This window comes from Nothobranchius furzeri, chromosome 5 (genome assembly GCF_043380555.1).
Source record: "Nothobranchius furzeri strain GRZ-AD chromosome 5, NfurGRZ-RIMD1, whole genome shotgun sequence".
NCBI classification, from domain to species: Eukaryota; Metazoa; Chordata; class Actinopteri; order Cyprinodontiformes; family Nothobranchiidae; genus Nothobranchius; species Nothobranchius furzeri.
In genome coordinates this window covers 78,954,215-78,971,243 of record NC_091745.1, presented here as the reverse complement: position 1 = coordinate 78,971,243, position 17,029 = coordinate 78,954,215, and the positions used below count along the sequence as shown (strand labels likewise).

Genomic DNA, 17,029 nt, shown 5'->3' with positions numbered 1-17,029 from the left:
ATACTTACCTGGCAGGGGAGATACCATGATCAAGAAGTTGGTTCACCCAGGGTGAGGCTCAGCCATTGCACTCAGTGTTGTGCTGACCCCTGCGAATTCCCCAAATGTGGGAATCTCGACTGCATAATTTCTGGTAGTGGGGGACTGCGTTCGCGCTCTCCCCTGATCTCATGTTCAAAACAAAATAATCAATTTTATCATACCATGTGTCACCAGTTAAATTTACTATTTGGTAATTTCTGGTTAATTATTACAAATATCGTGCGCAAACATCGCATAATCTAAGCATTTAGAATATGAAGGTGAAACTAATCTGGTACATGAGATGATGGCACTTTGCGTAGGAGAGTTGTAAAGTGTCTCCTGCAGGTAAAAACAGCCCAAAATGGTCATTTATCATCTGTGTTTGACAATCAGAACATTGAATTACAAAAAACAGTTAGATTTTAGTACTATAATATGGATTATGACCAGAAAAGGGCAAAGGTAAGACTGAATTTACAGTTTTATTGTCATGAATTCGGCTTTGCCTTGGTCCTTTGTTAGCAGTTAGCTTCACGGGTTTTGCACAGAGAGTAATGACCCTTAAATAGTTGGAAAGAGGAGAGTCTGAGCTCTGATTTAACCGACTGCTGCTGTGGATAGGATCGTATCGTATTGTCGCTACTCTGTTTTCTCGATCGGTGTAGTTGGCGTGTTTTTATGGCCGTTTCACTCAGCAGCTAGTTGCTGCCTATTGTTGGCATCGGGTGTTGAGGGAGGAAATGTGGATTCTGACCTTTAGATGAGCCTCTTCCCGTTATGTACCTGTGCAGTTTGCATAAATTGTGAATATTAAGCATGTTTTTGATACGATTGTGTTTTTGAAAGTGCGCTCGGACCCGGAACCGGTCCGTTGGGTTCAAGGGGTTGAAGCATTAGTTGTTTTTCACAAACTTTGAATCAAAACCAAAAGCATCATCAGCTTTAGATCATTTAAGGTATGGGTGGGCAATATAAACAATATAAGGTAGAAACAATATAAAACTGGGTAATGATAAGAGTTTTTGGCTATATCGCAATATTGCGATAACACATGGCGTCACTAAAGGTGCTTTTGTAGGGCAAACCATGCCGGCATATCAGCGTAATATTACCACAATGGTATGTCTATAAATGCGCCATGCCGGCATGGCGTTGTGCAAATATTGCGGCATTCGTTCCGCCTCGCTTGGTAGTAATATTACCGCATCAGCCCCTTGCCTCTGACGTCTAAAGGCGTTGCAGCCCCGCTAATCCCATTGGAGCGACTGTGGGAGGCCTTCCCCCCCCCCCCCCCCCCGCAAAAGGGGGTGGTCGCGTTAGTCACGTGTACTGCGCGCCGGGTGCCGGCCGGAAGGAAAGCCGGCTGGCCGGACGCGGAGGCCATGGAGCTTTTGGCCGTGCGAGAGGACGAACAGATTAGTCCTCTTTTTACGGGGACGGTGAGAGACATCCAGCTGTTCGACAGAGTGGTGAAAACACTGGCTGAGCATCAAGCGGGACAAAAAGCAGGTCACATCAAAGCTAAAGGTCCTGTAAAAGAAATTTCATCAGTCTGATGTGTCTTACGTCTGACGCTGAATGCGCGACCCTGTACGTCACATGCGGGGGGCCGCCCAGCGACCTCCCTATATCCCGTCTTGGTTGGAGAGGTGTCTGATGGCAGTTTATTCTAGCTTCAGCTTTGCTACTATAAATGCCAAAACCCTTCCCAGGGTGCCATGGCAAATCCCGTTTTAAAACGCTCTGGTCCTGGAAAATCAGCTTAAGATGTGCAACCTGCTGACATTGGGACAACAGAATGGAGTGACTGCAAGCATGGAGTGGGCGGAGGAGGAGGCCTATATGCCTCAAGAGGCATATATTTGCCACATGAGGATATTTAAAAGCATGTCATTTTGACATCTATAAACAGAGGGAAAAATAAGTCGCAATATATATCGTTACCGCACATGCTTCAGATTATATCGCAATATAGATTTGAGGCCATATCGCCCAGCCCTAATTTAAGGGATTGTAAGATTTTTGCTGCTTTATTTTCTGAATGTTTCTCCAACTAAAGATGGGATTTCCTTGGTCAATCAAATAGGGAGCAGTACACAAAAGGGTTAAATCTTTTGTAAAATCGAGTACACCGTTTTAAAAATGTTGGTGTAAAGTGAACTAGTGAACGATCATTTATCAGTTCATTATATTTTCTTTTCACTTTTAATTATCAAGTAATTTCATCAGTGCTCACAACACATTCTTGCATCTTCAGTAGTTGTACAGCAGCACAGTAACCATTGTTGTTGTTTTTAACATCTGTAGTTTGTTTTGTCTCCTCTAGAGGTCCCCGGAGTTGTTTCAACAGTCTGTAGAAAAGTTAAAGATGATCTTTATGTTTGACTTTTATCAGAATCAGAATCAGAAAAACTGTATTTATCCCCGAGGGGCAATTAAAAAAATAACAGCAGAGCAGCATGATGTTGGACATACAAACATTGAATAAATAGGCAATAAGGAAGTAATAAAGCAGCAAGAAGATGGATAAAACAGTAAAATATGCAAAAAAACACTGAGTAAGTGAATAAAGTGACTAAAGTGTCGTCTGTATAAAAGTTAAATATATGGAGAGCCCAAGGAGAGGGATTATCGGGGGATGGTCTTATCTTATCTGCTGGAGTTAAAGAGCAGAATGGCTTTGGGGACAAAGGTGGCTCTCCTCCTCTCAGTCTTGCAGGAAGTGCAGCGTAGACGTCGCCCAGAGGGGAGCCATTGAATTGCGGGCTGAAGAACGTGAGAGGGGTTGTGGAGGATTTTGGCTGCCTGTCTCCGCGCTTGTTGATAGAAAACCTGAGCAAGAGTTCTGACAGGCAGGCCAACGATTTTGGAACACACTGATGCAGTGTGTTCCTGCTCTGGAGGCTAAGAGAGTAGAACCAGCAAGTGATGGAGAAGGTCATGATGCTTTCTAGGAAGGCACAGTAAAAAGTCATCATGACTGAGGAGCGGACTCCAAAGGAGTTGAGCTTCCTAAGGAGATATAACTGTTGGTGGCACTTCCTGAGAATCTCCTCTGTGTTAGCAGAGAATTTCAGGAGGTTGTCAAAGGTGGCTCCCAGATACTTGTACTCCTCCACTACCTCCACTGGGTTCCCATGGATAATGGTGGTTACTGAAGCAGCCGGATCCCTCTGCCTCCTGCAGAAGGTCACCACCATGTCTTTGGTTTTGCTCACATTCAGTTCAAGTTTGGAGCTGTCACACCACTCTACAAACTCCTGAAGAGCAAGTCTGTGGTGTTGTGAGGAGCCTGACAGCAGTGATAGGAGGACTGTATCATCAGCGTATTTCACCAGATGACAGTTGGGATGTGTGGATCTGCAGTCGTCGGTGTAGAGGATGTAGAGCAGGGGGGAGAGATTTTATGGAGATATTTTAATATTTGCCTCTCACTAAATATTTAAAATGAGCAGAAATGATTTTGAAGGCTTCTCTGTTTCACTTTCTTGCAGATTTAAATTCCTTTAAGAAGCTTCCGGTACTGTTGCGACTACTCACCAGCAGGTGGCAGCAGCGGAGCCTGCAGAGAAGCAGGAAGTAGCTCCATTGTTAGCAGAAAAGCAGATCTGAGGTCGGTTTTTTATTATTTTCTCTAAACATGTGATGCGAGTCGCAGAGTTTATGTTGCTGTGAGACTCAGCCTTGTTTCTTCTGAACACTGAGTGGTTGTTGGTCACTGTTGGTCGAATATATATGGCTAAAATGTGATCTGTTTCTGTTAGCCTTTTGCGCACAAATACCGCATTGCATCATGGGAACGATGAGACGAGATTTTAGAATAAAATGTTAAAGGTTGACAATCTGGGTGAGCTTTTGTGTATCTGCTCCCATAAATGTGTGAAGCTGCATGTGTACAGCTGCTCCTTGCATTGTGCGTTTTCATTCATACCGTGAGTCAGAGCAGCATGTGAGGGCAAGAGGTCCCCATGCGTGAGCTGAACAACTCATACTTACCTGGCAGGGGAGATACCATGATCAAGAAGTTGGTTCACCCAGGGTGAGGCTCAGCCATTGCACTCAGTGTTGTGCTGACCCCTGCGAATTCCCCAAATGTGGGAATCTCGACTGCATAATTTCTGGTAGTGGGGGACTGCGTTCGCGCTCTCCCCTGATCTCATGTTTAAAACAAAATAATCAATAATATCATACCATGTGTCACCAGTTAAATGTGTTACTTGGTGATTCCTGGTTAATTATATCGAATATCGTGCGCAAACATAGCATAATCTAAGCATTTAGAATATGAAGGTGAAACTAATCTGGTACATGAGATGATGGCACTTTGCGTAGGAGAGTTGTAAAGTGTCTCCTGCAGATAAAAACAGCCCAAAATGGTCATTTATCATCTGTGTTTGACAATCAGAACATTGAATTACAAAAAACAGTTAGATTTTAGTACTATAATATGGATTATGACCAGAAAAGGGCAAAGGTAAGACTGAATTTACAGTTTTATCGTCATGAATTCGGCTTTGCCTTGGTCCTTTGTTAGCAGTTAGCTTCACGGGTTTTGCACAGAGAGTAATGACCCTTAAATAGTTGGAAAGAGGAGAGTCTGAGCTCTGATTTAACCGACTGCTGCTGTGGATAGGATCGTATCGTATTGTCGCTACTCTGTTTTCTCGATCGGTGTAGTTGGCGTGTTTTTATGGCCGTTTCACTCAGCAGCTAGTTGCTGCCTATTGTTGGCATCGGGTGTTGAGGGAGGAAATGTGGATTCTGACCTTTAGATGAGCCTCTTCCCGTTATGTACCTGTGCAGTTTGCATAAATTGTGAATATTAAGCATGTTTTTGATACGATTGTGTTTTTGAAAGTGCGCTCGGACCCGGAACCGGTCCGTTGGGTTCAAGGGGTTGAAGCATTAGTTGTTTTTCACAAACTTTGAATCAAAACCAAAAGCATCATCAGCTTTAGATCATTTAAGGGATTGTAAGATTTTTGCTGCTTTATTTTCTGAATGTTTCTCCAACTAAAGATGGGATTTCCTTGGTCAATCAAATATGGAGCAGTACACAAAAGGGTTAAATCTTTTGTAAAATCGAGTACACCGTTTTAAAAATGTTGGTGTAAAGTGAACTAGTGAACGATCTTTTATCAGTTCATTATATTTTCTTTTCACTTTTAATTATCAAATAATTTCATCAGTGCTCACAACACATTCTTGCATCTTCAGTAGTTGTACAGCAGCACAGTAACCACTGTTGTTGTTTTTAACATCTGTAGTTTGTTTTGTCTCCTCTAGAGGTCCCCGGAGTTGTTTCAACAGTCTGTAGAAAAGTTAAAGATGATCTTTTTGTTTGACTTTTATCAGAATCAGAAAAACTGTATTTATCCCCGAGGGGCAATTAAAAAAAATAACAGCAGAGCAGCATGATGTTGGACATACAAACATTGAATAAATGTTCTTTGGAAATGAAAATGCGCAGAACGTCCTTATCCGTCAGTGAGCTCATTGATGCGCTGTCTTTGGCTCTGACTGCCCTGATGAGGAGGTCCAGATCTGCACGGTTGTAGGCCAGCACTGCACCAGCCAGTGCAGACTTGAACACTGCATACTTTGAATGCGACTCTGTGCGTAGAGCCAACTACCCCTGGCTGCATCAAAGCGGTGGATCCAGTGAAAGATGTCCAGAAGCTATCCCACCAGGCTTCACTAACGTCATCAAGAGTGTGGTGTACACGTCTTTACGGTGAAGATGCTCATCCACGTGGTTCTCTTGGACCTGTCTCCACACCTTGTCCATGGTGTTGCCCTCGGTCCTGTCACGTAAAAGCAGCAACACGTTTTTATCCACCCCGCGCCTGTTGTCAGAGTAAAAATGTTTAATAATACATTTTATTTGACAGCGCCTTTCAAGACACCCAAGGACACTTTACAACAATGGGGGAAAACAATAAAACTAGATAAACACAGAACAGAAATATGTAAAAACACTAGGATGCTAAAATTGAAAACAATGTATTAAAACTATGTGGTAAAAGCCTGTTTGAAGAGGTGTGTTTTAAGTTGTAATTTAAAAAGTGCGAGAGAGTGAGTGGTGCGTAGATCGGGGGGAAGGCGACGAGGCGAGCGGAGGGAGCCGAGAGTTCAGGAGCAGTAGAGGAACGGAGTGGCGATGTGAATGAGATCAGACGTGTAGGATGGAGCCAGGTTACGGAGAGCTTCGAATGTGATGAGCAGAATTTTGAAACTGATTCTCTGCTTAATGGGCAGCCAGTGAATTTGTTGCAGGACGGGGGTGACGTGATGAGATGATGGAGCCCTAGTGGTGACACGTGCTGCAGCATTCTGGCGAAGCTGCAGTTTATGGAGGGATTTGCTGGGAAGACCAAAGAGAAGTAAGCTGCAATAATCGATCCTGGATGTGACGAGGCTGTGGACGAGGAGGGCGGTGGTGGAGGGAGTAAGTGATGGACGGAGGCGGGAGATGTTACGCAAGTGAAAATAAGCAGACCGGGTAATATTGTTGATGTGAGATTGAAAAGAAAGTGTGCTGTCGAGGATGACGCCCAGACTCTTAACATGAGGGGAGGGAGTAACTGCTGAGTTATCAGTAGAGATGGGGAAACTGTTAGATGTAGAGAGAACGTGAGGTGTGCCTACCTACCAGGAGGACTTCAGTTTTAGAAATGTTCGGTTTGAGGAAGTTGGAAGTGAACCAAGAATGGATTTCTTGGAGACAGGGTAAGGGAGGAAGGTGGGAGTGAAGTTGAGGGTTGAGAGGTAGAGCTGGGTGTCACCCACGTAACAATGAAAATGAATGTGTTTACGGACAATGTGACCTAGTGGGAGAAGGTAAATGATGAAAAGAAGGGGCCCCAGGGGCACACCAGCAGAGACAGGAAAAAGATTGGATTTAGATGACTTCGGCTGACTTTAGTTTCCTTTCAGATCAAACATACGACCAAGACAAACAGATGGAGACCACACTCACTTAGCCGTGAGCACGGCAGGGAAACCAGCTTGGTGAGCCTCGCTAAGCTGGGACAAAATAGCAGGGTCCCACGCAAGCCACCGTCCCACGGTGCCGCCATCTCCAGCTCTTGCAGCCTTGGTGCACGGCCCGCAGCACAGCACCTCAGTCAGCATTGTGTACCAGCTGGACACGTCACAGATGTGGCGTACCTGTGGGACAGATGGGAGAAAATGACATTTATTTTCAAATCGTTGTTTCATACTTTGGTTTTTGTGAAAAGTCACATATTGTGTTAATATCTGATGATGAGACAAATACCCGGTGATGGAAGCCTGATTTGTACAGGTGCACGTCACGTCCTTTCCCCGCGCACCCATCTCCACGCGGACACTTCAGGGAGCATCTCCAGACCCCAACAGGTCTCCAAACACCAGCTTCCCCAGACGCTGCTGTCGCGTTGGTGAAGAGACGCCGTCGGCTCTGAGGAGCTTCTCTGCACACTCGAGGGCAGTGGCCTGGTACAACAGCTCTGGATGCGGCACAGGAAACCACAGCTTTTTGTCCCTATAAAGGCCAGACTCCTTGGTGGCCAGGAGTACGGCTTGCTGGCGATTCAGGGGAGCTCCTGGGTTGACTATGCGAATCACTGGTGATGTCATCTCCAGACCTGTGCACAGAAACTTGTTTACATCCTGTTTCATGAAACAACTGTTATGCATGACTTATTGACTGTCTCAGTCAAATATAACAAAAATGCATCTTTAGGCTACTACTACTCCCAAAATTCACCCACCAGTGCAGCCCTGAATCCCTGCCTCTCTGCATCCATTGTGCCCGGAGCTTGTTGGACAATTGTTTAACAACCAGATTATGATATAAACACTTTACGATGAACCACAAGACGCACTTGTGTTATGACTGACATATGCATGGTCATATAGTCATTGAAAGCTAAATAAAGACTAACCTGAACGATCTAAGCACCAACAGCTTTGAACGAGACAAAAAGCAGCATGCAACACCACGTGGAGTGATTAAAACGAGTTTATTTTTTTTAATCTTATCAATATTTAACTAGCATAAATGCTACTAGCATTTATGCTAGTTAAATATTACCAGATCGGATCGTAGATCGTAGAATAAAATGGTTTAACCATTTTTAGGTATTGAAAACACGATTGTAACTCAACCTTAAAAGAAAAGTTTGTTGTTTTATTGTTTTCTGGCCTCATCCCCCCCAGCCTCTTCGCCTGTTCTGTGATGATATCAGTTCGAACGGGTAAAAACTCGGTCAAAACACAATGACACACACTAATCGCGGGTAACTTACGATGAAAAGTTTAGAACTGACCTTTTTAAAACACGTAGTTGTGTATTTTCCCGCAGGTAACGGTGTCGACGTATCCAACGCGCGCTCGGGTCGCCGGCACCGAAATGTTTGTTGGGAATCCGAAGGCGCACGCGAGGAGCCGAGTCGAGTCGAGTCGAGCCGACCAATCAGAAGACGGAACGTCAGTTTCACTCCCAGCCAACCGGGAGGCGATGTCCAGAGTCGACCTCGGACGAGCAGCCAATCCGGAAGCCGAACTGTCCGTGGTCGACCCTGGACATTGCACCACCCTGGAATTCCCCAAATGTGGGAATCTCGACTGCATAATTTCTGGTAGTGGGGGACTGCGTTCGCGCTCTCCCCTGATCTCATGTTCAATAATAAAACACTTATTAAACTTGTGAACACAATGTTCTGCCAACTACATTTAATACTTGGTGAACTGTGGTTAATTATTACAAGTAATGCGCGTTGTTAACCTCTTATAAACCAATCATTTAGAATATGAAGGTGAAACCAATCTGGTACATGAAATGATGGCGCTTTGCGTAGGAGAGTTGTAAAGTGTCTCCTGCAGGTAAAAACAGTCCCAAATCGTCATTTATCATCTCCATTTGACAATCGGAACATTGAATTACAAAAAACAGTTAGATTTTCTTACTATAATATGGATTATGACCGGAAAAGGGCAAAGGTAAGACTGAATTTACAGTTTTATCGTCATGAATTCGGCTTTGCCTTGGTCCTTTGTTAGCAGTTAGCTTCACGGGTTTTGCACAGAGAGTAATGACCCTTAAATAGTTGGAAAGAGGAGAGTCTGAGCTCTGATTTAACCGACTGCTGCTGTGGATAGGATCGTATCGTATTGTCGCTACTCTGTTTTCTTGATCGGTGTAGTTGGCGTGTTTTTACGGCCGTTTCACTCAGCAGCTAGTTGCTGCCTATTGTTGGCATCGGGTGTTGAGGGAGGAAATGTGGATTCTGACCTTTAGATGAGCCTCTTCCCGTTATGTACCTGTGCAGTTTGCATAAATTGTGAATATTAAGTATGTTTTTGATACGATTGTGTTTTTGAAAGTGCGCTCGGACCCGGAACCGGTCCGTTGGGTTCAAGGGGTTGAAGCATTAGTTGTTTTTCACAAACTTTGAATCAAAACCAAAAGCATCATCAGCTTTAGATCATTTAAGGGATTGTAAGATTTCTGCTGCTTTATTTTCTGAATGTTTCTCCAACTAAAGATGGGATTTCCTTGGTCAATCAAATAGGGAGCAGTACACAAAAGGGTTCAATCTTTTGTAAAATCGAGTACACCGTTTTAAAAATGTTGGTGTAAAGTGAGCTAGTGAACGAGCGTTTATCAGTTCATTATATTTTCTTTTCACTTTTAATTATCAAATAATTTCATCAGTGCTCACAACACATTCTTGCATCTTCAGTAGTTGTACAGCAGTACAGTAACCACTGTTGTTGTTTTTAACATCTGTAGTTTGTTTTGTCTCCTCTAGAGGTCCCCGGAGTTGTTTCAACAGTCTGTAGAAAAGTTAAAGATGATCTTTTTGTTTGACTTTTATGGAGATATTTTCGTATTTGCATCTCACTAGATATTTAAAATGAGCAGAAATGATTTTTAAGTCTTCTCTGTTTCACTTTCTTGCAGATTTAAATTCCTTTAAGAAGCTTCCAGGACTGTTGCGACTACTCACCAGCAGGTGGCAGCAGCGGAGCCTGCAGAGAAGCAGGAAGTAGCTCCATTGTTAGCAGAAAAGCAGATCCGAGGTCGGTTTTTTATTATTTTCTCTAAACATGTGATGCGAGTCGCAGAGTTAATGTTGCTGTGAGACTCAGCCTTGTTTCTTCTGAACACTGAGTGGTTGTTGGTCACTGTTGGTAGAATATATATGGCTAAAATGTGATCTGTTTCTGTTAGCTTTTTGCGCACAAATACCGCATTGCATCATGGGACTGATGAGACGAGATTTCAGAATAAAATGTTAAAGGTTGACAATCTGGGTGAGCTTTTGTGTATCTGCTCCCATAAATGTGTGAAGCTGCATGTGTACAGCTGCTCCTTGCATTGTGCGTTTTCATTCATACCGTGAGTCAGAGCAGCATGTGAGGGCAAGAGGTCCCCATGCGTGAGCTGAGCAACTCATACTTACCTGGCAGGGGAGATACCATGATCAAGAAGGTGGTTCACCCAGGGTGAGGCTTAGCCATTGCACTCAGTGTTGTGCTGACCCCTGCGAATTCCCCAAATGTGGGAATCTCGACTGCATAATTTCTGGTAGTGGGGAACTGCGTTCGCGCTCTCCCCTGATCTCATGTTGAAAACAAAACAATCAGTAACCATCTGAACTCTATTAATGGGATTATCAGCTTTTATAGAGAGAGCGGCTCGTTTGCGATTTATACATCGCTATAACACATTGCTTGACCAGTTTAAATGTTGAGGTGTGTAACTGCAATAAATTGTCTAATCAATATTAATATTATGCAGTTTTTAAACATTTAAATTAGTAATTAGTGATGGGAATCCCGGTTCTTTTGGCTCCCAATAATCGGTAATAGAGCCGGTTGGTTCGCGACCGACACATCACTAGTTGTTAATATCTTATAAACTAAACATTTAGAATATGAAGGTTAAACCAATCTGGTACATGAAACTAAAAATAAGAATTGATCAGCTTTACTCAATTTGCATCTACAACAGGGTCATGAGGAGATTAGCAATGGTAATTCATTCTAAATCAGAAAACTAAACCTCACTTTGCCCCCAACCAATCAGGACTCTCCACACGCTTCTCTGGTTCAGCCAGTCAGGAAGGACTCTCATTGTTTACAGTAGTACCACTGCAAAATGTCTATTTTAAAACAACTCCATAGCAGTATGTTCTAAAATAGTAAAAAATGCTTCAGATGAATACAAAAGTATTTATTGCAGAAAATTAATGGATGTTTCCCGTTTTATGTGCAAAATTAAAACTTCTAACAAAAAGATCAATTTTAAATTTGTTTTCTAAAAAGTTGGTGAGTTTTTGAGGACTTCAGTCCTTACAACAAACATCAGCAGACATCTTTCTTCATTTGTAAGATTTTGATAACTAACAGTAAAATAATGAATATAACTTTTATTAAAGGATAAACACTGATATTGCAGAAAAGAACATTCTAATGATGTAAAGAGATGTTGGAGATCAGGCTTCGGCGGTATTATCGTACACAGCCGATGTTAAAAACGAGCAAAGGTGTCAGTTCCAACACCGTCATAAAAAACAGTGCAGGTAGGACACAAGGATTAAAAACAATGAAAAGATTATTAAACATAAATAAAAATCATTTAATGTATAAAACAGAAGTGTGGTTGAATTTTCAGTTTTACTTTAATGTTTAGTCCAAATTTTGGAGACTTTCCATAAAGTTTATGATCCTGATGCCATTACACGAAAGTGCCGAGAGAAACATGGCAGCTCGTGCACCAGCTGGTTTTGGTATCTAAATGGAACAAAACTTCTGCAGTTTGGGAGTATTTCAGGTTGGAAGCAAGCTTTAACACTGATGAGGTAATTTGTGTAAACAGAAGACGACAGCGAAAGATTAAATTAGTCCCGGTAATACCGTACACCGTGGGAAAATGTGGAGAAAGCTAGACGGTAATAAAATGTGGATACCACCAAAGCCAGGAGTTGATCTCATGCCCTCAAAGTGCCCCAGGTTCAGGGTTTCCCCCAGAAAAAGTTTAAAACCATGACTAGAATGCGGTTTCATGAGCCGTTTACTAAACTGGTTTTGTAGACTGACAAGTGGAGACTAAGATGGAGTTTAGTTTTCTTCTGATGTCACCAGCTGAGAGTCCAACCTGTTAAAGTGCAGATTTAGGTTGTTTCATCCACACTTATGTATATAAACACTAGATGCCTCGTCCCCGCTGTTCGCCAATGGGATGCGACGTAGGAGCGTGGCCGCCATCTTACCTCAGACAGCTGCCCCCTATCGTGACATTGGGGTGTATGGTGCATGCACTAGTTAAATAACTCTAACTTGCTCAATTTTCAACCAATTTTCAAAAGGTTTGATTTGTTATAAATGCCAGAGATGTGTCTGTGAAATAGGATGTGTTTAGCCCAGAAATTCTTGTTATTTCACTCCACAAAGCATTTAATCTTTCACAGATAACACATTTAATTGTAAGCTAAGTCAATAGCCTATTATATTATATAGATTTATCTATTTGCAGAGACACGCAACGCCATTATCCGTCCTTGCAGGCCTGCTGGAGAGCTCCACAAGGACGGACGGAGTCGAGCTCTCTTTTCTAAACAAACCGTCGAGACGGAGAACGCAAGCTTGTGATTGGTCAGGGCGTCGCTGTTGTCTACACCGCCGCCATTGCACCCTCAAAAACATAAAGAGAGCCGAGGATAACTAGCGGCAGACACGGAGAAGCTTGAAGAATACCTCGCGAAAAAACTCTGAAAACATGAACGTTTAATTCCCCGTGACTGGAGGAGTGAAAAGATGCGCAGCAAGCGTTTTATTTGTGGACGGAAATGACAGGAAACGTGGGTTTAGAGGTGGCGAGCACATGAAGAGGTGGAGGAGGATGAGAGACAAATTTGTCCGTGTTAAAAGTCTCTTATATACACAAAAAACACAATATAAACACACTATCTTGGACCGATACATGACAGGATACCACAGAACAGCGCTACACCCTCTGTTGTCCTGGTGGGAATTGCTTTGCAACACTCTCCAGGAGACGGAGAAGCATGAGGGCAAAATGTCTCCGTCCGTGCGTGCGCGTCTCTCCCTGTTGGAGTTGACGGAGAAGCATGACTCAGGCTTTAGTCTCTGGGCGACGCCATATTGTTATATTTCATTGCCTTTTTTTCTGAGCTGTCTTTTGTGAGTAAGTCAACCTCGTTGTACACCTGTGCAATGACAACATGATTGATCTTGAACCTATTAGACTCCATGTTTCCTCCTACGGGAGCCCAAGAGGACAAAATGCATTGACTGATTTGGAACAAGCAGTTACAAAACTTTCGCCGTTCATAAACGTTGTTTCACACATAAGATAAGATAAGAACAACTTTATTTATCCCGAGGGAAATTCTTGTGTCATGTACCTGCTCAAAGCAGTCGGAGAGACAATGGAACAGGCGAAATAGAAATATGATATACAATATATACAGTAAAAAATAATCTACAGTAGTACCCTGTAGGATAGTGCAAAACAAACAATCGCATATCTCAACAAATAAATACATGACTGCATCCTTGTGAATAAGTAATTAAGCCGTCGGTGCAGGCGATTCACAAAAGTGATTAAAGTATCGTGTAATAGAATTAGGGGTAGTAGCAGCATATGATATGATGGGGGGAGAAAAACATATTTACAATCAGAACTCTTGGGTGATATTGCACAGTCTGGGAGGGAACAGAGTAACCTAGGTAACAGTTTTAGGAGAATCACCTACAGGGTGAGGAAGAGTTAAACAGTCCTACTGCCACCGGTACGAAGGATTTCCTGTGGCGGTCAGTTCTGCATTTCAGGGCAATGAGTCTTTTGCTGCGTGAGCTTCGATGGTCCATCATGTGGGCGTGCATGGGGTGGGAGGGGTTGTCCATGATAGAGAGAAGCTTTTTTAGCATTCTCCTCTCAGACACCTCCTCCAGCTTCTCCAGTCTAACACCCAGGACAGACCCAGCCCTTCTAATCAGCTTGTTCAGCCGGTTGGCATCAGCTATCTTCACCCCACTGCCCCAGCTGCAAAGAACACAACGCTCTCCAACACCGAGTGGTAGAACACGGTCAGCATTTTCCTCCCAACATTGAAGGACCTGAGCCGCCTCAGAAGAAAAAGCCGACTCTGCCCTCTTTTGAAGATAGCATTGGTGTTCTTGGTCCAGTCCAGTTTACAGTCCAAGTGAACCCCCAGGTACCGGTAGTCCTCAACGATCTCAACGTCAGCCCCTCTTATGGTGACAGGAGTAGGAGGTGGGGCCTGCTTCCTAAAGTCCATAGAGCTCCGGGAGTTGACGCCACGTTTCCCGGCATGCAACAGTTCAAATCGAAACGGCGCCATTAGGCAGGCAGAAGCCGGCAGCTGGACTATTTGTTATTGTCAGAAAACTCAATCAGACAGGAAATATGGTAGATTCCTGTTGTGCCCCAGGATGCAGAACAGACACGGACGACATAAGGAATGAGCCATCTACAGGATTCCCCAAGATCCGGAGCGCCGCAAACGTTGGATCATTGTAATAAAACGCCCTAGTGACCGGGCGAAAATGAAACTGTGGGATCCCGAGAGTAAAGGATTTGGCTTATGCAGCGACCGCTTCATATCAGGTACTTAAACCAACGTTTCCTCAACTGTGTGTGGTATTTATTTTAAATGCTTTTATTATGATTCTTAGTGGGCTTCCTAAACTTATTTTGGCGTGGCTTTTCCTGTCTTATTACTCATAGCAGCAAGTAAACATCACGTAAAACGTTGCCTCGTGAGTTCTGCGTGCTGCCGTTTACGTGTTTTATGATCACAGCAATTAACCGGCTAAGCTGTATTTAATTTTTAAGCAATGGTTGATCAATTGTCAGATCACAAACAAATAGCACTTTGGATTGCTATTATCTGTCTCACCGAGACAGATCTCAGACAGATCCTGAGACGTTCCTGCCTGACATTTTTATTTTATTCACGGAAAAAAAATCAAACTAGTGATTTCTCTTGGCGTTCAGTTTATACATTCAAACAGCACAGCACTCTATTTAAACTACTTATGTGTAAATCTGTTATTTGTCCGTCCGTCCGTCCGTCCGTCCGTCCATCCATCCATCCATCCATCCATCCATCCGGGGGCAGTAGCGTCGAGAGGCCCTGACTTCCCTCTCCCCAGCCGCCGGAGCCAGCTCCTCCGGGTAAATCCCAAGGGGTTCCCCGGCCAGGTCCGGTAAGAAGTCTGCTCCGACAGCTTCTGGCATTTTTAAAAAGTATCCCAGGGGGACGGTAAGGGTCGGAGATGTTTAGTCTATTTAATTTCTGACTATATAAAACGATTTCTTCAGTTTTAAAGTGTGAAGTAAACTCCGACGAAGTAAAATCCAAGCGGATCCCGTTCACATTCATGGTTACATCCGTGTTTGTTTACCTTTTTTTCCTGCCAAAATGCCGTCTACTAACTGAGAGTCACGTGGGGTCCGGAGCTCTATAATCAGTTCCTTAGTCTTTGTGATGTTAAGTTGTAGGTGGTTTCGCTCACACCACTCCACAAAGCTGTCCACCACACTCCACAGGAAGTACAGGAGAAGATGGGAAGAGCTGGCTGTGGAGACAGGAGACGCTGGGCAGTCGAACCTATTGAAGTGTAGATTTAGGTTGTTAGCACTTTCGACATCCCCCTCCATCCCAACACCTCTCTTTTGTCTCAGGCCAGTGATAGCCCGCATTCCATTCCACACCTCCCTGGTGTTGTTTTCCTGCAGTTTGTTTTCCAGCCTCCGTCTGTAGGACTCTTTCCCCTCAGCAATCTTGGCTTTCAGCTCCCTCTGCACCAGTTTCAGCTGATCTCTGTCACCAAGCTCTTTTTTTCTTGTTCAGGGTTGCTTTTATGTCTTTGGAAACCCAGGGCTTATTGTTGGGAAAGCACAGTATGGTTTTTTGGGGGACTACCCTGTCAACACAGAAGTTGATATAGTCTGTAACACAGCCTGTCAGATTGTCCTGATTGGAATCACAAAGAACATCCCAGTCCGTTGACTCAAAGCATCCCTGCAGTCTCTTCCAACTCCCTTGTCCATGTTATGACCGTTTTTGTGGCTGCAGGTTGTCTCTGGACAGCAGGTCTGTAAAGGGGCTGGAGGGAGACCAGGTTGTGATCAGCCCTGCCCAGGGGAGGGAGAGGGCTGGAGGTGTATGCCTCAGCAGCATTGGCATAAAACAGATCCAGTGTTTTATTGTTTCTTGTTTTGCAGTCCACATACTGCTTGAATGTAGGTAGAACAGTGACAGTGGAGAGGTTCATGTGGTTAAAATCGCCCGTTATAGCCACAAACGCAGAGGGACTACGATTTAGTACGTCCGCTGTCGCAGAGCTGATGACGTCACACGCCTGCGCCGCGTTGGCATCAGGAGCGATGTAAACAATGATGATAATGGCGAGGGAAAACTCACGCGGTAGATAATATGGTCGGAGACTGACCACCAACAGCCATCCTCACCTTAACGTGACTGGGGGAACACCAGCAGTTGTTAACATAAAAAACGAGTCCTCCTCCCCTCTTCTTCTCACAACTGCCCGAGTCCCATGACCGCTCTCACGCACGTAAATCCGTTTATATCCACCACCTGGTCCGGGATGTTTTTCTGCAGCCACGTCTCCGTGTAACACATAACACTGCATTCTCGGAAAACTTTCTCTGTCCTTGTTGGCGTCGCGATCTCCTCCATCTTATTAACCAGCGATCTGACATTGCCAGTAACCACAGACGGGAGAGCAGGACGGAATCTTTTCCTCCTCAGTCTTCGCGTTTTCCCCGCTCCGCAGCCACGGTAGTTCCTCTTGATCACCGCGGGAATCTCATGCTGAACACCGGCATGGCTGTGCTGTCTTAGCCCCAGCAGCTGGTCGCGGCTATAGACAAAGGGGCAGCGTGGCGTCGCGGTCATCTCAGTTGTTTTGCGCCGAGTTTTGCATCCAAGCATGGCACAAA

At 44.1% G+C, this 17,029-nt stretch overlaps 3 non-coding genes across 3 annotated transcripts; all 3 read left to right on the top strand.

The window, feature by feature from the left end:
• Positions 1 to 165, top strand: LOC129163536 (U1 spliceosomal RNA). The gene has a single exon (XR_011520793.1). It is a non-coding gene; the product is annotated as a U1 spliceosomal RNA (small nuclear RNA).
• A 3,847-nt stretch (positions 166 to 4,012) lies between these two features.
• Positions 4,013 to 4,177, top strand: LOC139070201 (U1 spliceosomal RNA). Its single transcript, XR_011520792.1, has one exon. It is a non-coding gene; the product is annotated as a U1 spliceosomal RNA (small nuclear RNA).
• A 6,290-nt stretch (positions 4,178 to 10,467) lies between these two features.
• On the top strand, positions 10,468 to 10,632 carry LOC139070202 (U1 spliceosomal RNA). The gene has a single exon (XR_011520794.1). It is a non-coding gene; the product is annotated as a U1 spliceosomal RNA (small nuclear RNA).
• The last annotated feature ends 6,397 nt before the right edge of the window (positions 10,633 to 17,029 follow it).